The following is a 3560-nucleotide window of genomic DNA, read 5'->3' as shown; positions in this document are numbered from 1 at the left end:
TAACATCACCACAACCCTATAAGGTAGGTATTATTATTATTATTCTCATTTTACAGATGAGGAAATTAAACAGAGAAAAGCTAGATAATTTGCCCAAGGTTTCACAGCTGGTATCATTCACATCATAATATGAAGTCATGTTGTTGTCAGTTCCGATCTACAATGCAAGACCCAGAGACTTTTGTTTTGTCTCATCTTTTTTTATTTATTCTGGGAGACCCAGAGACTTTGCTTCACTCATTGTTGAATTGTTGCTGAACATTCACAACGTCTCAAAGGCCAGACTTCAGTCACTCCATTTGGAAGCTCCGGTTGAGGCATTTAGAGGCCGAAGGATAAAATGTGAACTCATCTTGTGTCTGAAGCTGAGGCAAGCCCACAGTTACTCATTACCACAATCTGGATCTGTCTGATGCTACGGTCAAGCATAAACAGGGCAGATGCACACTCAGGATGAAGTCACCTTACCACACACACAGGCAAAACATTCAAATATCCATGGGTTTCACCAGCACAGGAGTCTGTCTAGTCACCTGGTTTCTCTCAGCTCTCAGAAAGAATGCATGGAATGATGAAAGATTGGTCCTGATCTCTGCTAATGCTTTACTCAACCACTGGAACTGACACCATTTTTTACTCTACGTCTACATCTCTAGCCTATAATCAAATACAAGAGCATAAAAATTAATAGCTCTTCTTTCTACGTTTTAATAGTAGGCTTAAGAATTTTCATTCTCTATGTGATTTGCTACTATAGTATATTAGTAATATTTCAGAACAAGTTTTAGCAAACCACTTGTGGCATACTGTGTATGGCTTCAGGTACAGCTGGATCTAGGAGTTCAAATGATGTTATCAGAATCTGGAGTCTCTCCACTCTGCTCTATCAAGCAGCCTCTCCCTTCACAACTTCAAGTCCAAAGACAAAATGTGTGCCTCCTTTCCAGTCATTCATATAACAGTCCCAGGACTAGTTTGGACTAAGTCTGACTGAAATGGCTTGAATCAAATACTCAACCCTAAACAAATATCTGTGGCTTAGGAATGCTTTGCTGTGATTGGCAGGCATAGATTACAGCCGAGTCCTGGAACCAAGAGAGTAGAGAAATGATGGTTTTCCAGACGGAAATCAGGGTTACGTCATCAGAAGAACTGGATATGTACTGGGCTGGGCAAGCCAAAATAATGGCAGTGGGGCAGAGAGAAGAGAGTGGGCTGGCTCTGTAGTGGTGGAGGATAGCTGCAGCGTGAAGACTTTGTTAGTAAATCGTTTCATGTACATTTGTTTACCAGAACAAGGGGAACAGCATAGAAGTATTCTATCCTTGTTATGACCATGATAGACAATATAGGCACTATGGGTCACCCCCAATAAACTACACTCTTAGAAGCTGACTCTTCTTAGCAATGTCCCATCCACTCCCTCCTTGTGGACTATTGCTCTTCTCAAAAGCCATGAGGTAGGTCCATGTGCTTTTCACATTTCTCGGAGAGAATAAAACAAACATTTATATATGGTGATTTCTTAAAAACTTTTTATAATGGAAAGTTCCAAACAAAAGTAGAGAGTATAATATACTCTAATGCATCCATCAACCAGCTTCAACAGTTATTAAACATGGACAGTCTTGTTTTATCCACATCCTCACTCTCTCCCGTCCTCTGATTATTTTGAAGCACATCCCAAACAACATATAATCTGTAGCTATTTCAGCATATATCTCTAAAAGATAAGGACTCTATTTTTAATTTTTTTTTGTTTCTTAGAGTCTCACTCCGTCACCCAGGCTGGAGTGCAGTGGCGCAATCTCGGGTCATCACTCCGTCACCCAGGCTGAAGTGCAGTGGCGCAATCTCAGCTCACTACAACCTCCGCCTCCCAGGTTCAAGTGATTCTCATGCTTCAGCCTCTTGATTAGCTGGGACTACACGAGTGCACCACCATGCCCAGATAATTTTTGTATTTTTTGGTAGAGACAGGGTTTCACCATGTTGGCCAGGCTGGTCTTGAACTCCTGGCTTCAAGTGATAGCCCTCGCCACCTCGACCTCCCAAAGTGCTAGGATTACAGGTGTGAGTCACCACATCTGGCCTAGGACTCTATTTTTTTTTTTTTAGACAAACATATATATCACTATTTCACCTAAAAACATTTAACAATAATCTCCCTCCAAACATTGTAATGGGTTGATATGTCTCTAAAGTCTCTTTTAATCTGTAGGTTCCCACTCCATTATTTATTTTACCTTGAAAAAAAAAAATTAACCAAGTGTTTTGTCCTACAGGACCTGGGTGAATTTTAAGGATGCTATCACAGAGCTCTCACTGCAATAGGACGACAGCCAGAATCTCAAGAGCACACCTAGTACAGAAATTAAAATCAAGAATTCTGGAACCAAATTGCCTGGGTTCATAGCATGGCTCTGCCACTTGTTAGCCACAGGAAAACCTCTCTGTGCCTCAGTTTTCTCATCTCTAAAATGGGGATGACAATAGTAACTACCACATTGGGTTGTTTTAAGAATTAAATGACTTGGCTGGCCGTGGTGGCTCACGCCTATAATCCCAGCACTTTGGGAGGCCGAGGCAGGCGGATCACAAGGCCAGGAGATTGAGTCCATCCTGGCTAACACAGTGAAACCCCGTCTCTACTAAAAATACAAAAAATTAGCCGGGCGTGGTGGCGGGCGCCTGTAGTCCCAGCTACTCGGGAGGCTGAAGCAGGAGAATGGCATGAACCCGGGAGGTAGCGCTTGCAGTGAGCTGAGATCGTGCCACTGCACTTCAGCCTGGGCAACAGAGTGAGACTCCATCTCAAAAAAAAAAAAAAGAATTAAATATCTTAATGTATGTCCAATTTATCATTTACTATATTCTAAGCATCACTGTTGTAAGAATTGGACATTCTTACAACAGTGATGCTTAGAATATAGTAAATGATAACATAGATGAGGAAATTGAGAGGCAGAGAAGCTGACTGGTCCCAGATCTCACAGCTAAACAATGGCAGGGCAGAGAGCAGAGCATGGATTCACCCCACTGGTTTAATACTCTGTTTCAAACCATCAGTGAATGTGGGCTGTCATTACTCTGCCCCTCACCAGGATGTTACTGCCATTCTGTTGCTAAATCACTGGGATGAGGTTAGGAACCTTCTGCAGGCCTCAGGCTCCTGCTATGCAAACTGAGGGAACTGGAGGTGTGGTTAAGGTGCCTGAACCCCCTTTTAGGAGGAATCCCAGCAGAAGATGCCCAAGCAAGCCTTGCAAGAAGTTATCCAGGCCACCTTCAAATCAGTGCCAACCACAGAACCTTTAGATCCCCCAAAAGAGCACCTGTCCCTTCATGGTGCTTCTGACAGAGAACCCCGAGCAGCGCTAGGCCTCCCTCAACCTGACTCAGGGGTGCCCACCACTCCCCATCGTCCCGGACACACATAATCCTGACTGAGGCAGCCTGAATAGCAGCTTCCCCGAATTACTCACCGTGGCCCTGTGAGAAGAATGCCTCTCCCAGGCAGCATCTGCAGTTGTGACCACAGATGGGAGACTAGCTTAATC

The sequence above is a fragment of the Rhinopithecus bieti genome, unplaced genomic scaffold, assembly GCF_001698545.2.
Source record: "Rhinopithecus bieti isolate Rb0 unplaced genomic scaffold, ASM169854v2 scaffold_8675, whole genome shotgun sequence".
In the NCBI taxonomy this organism is placed as follows: domain Eukaryota; kingdom Metazoa; phylum Chordata; class Mammalia; order Primates; family Cercopithecidae; genus Rhinopithecus; species Rhinopithecus bieti.
The sequence above is the reverse complement of the archived record's forward strand: the minus strand, read 5'-3'. Positions refer to the sequence as shown.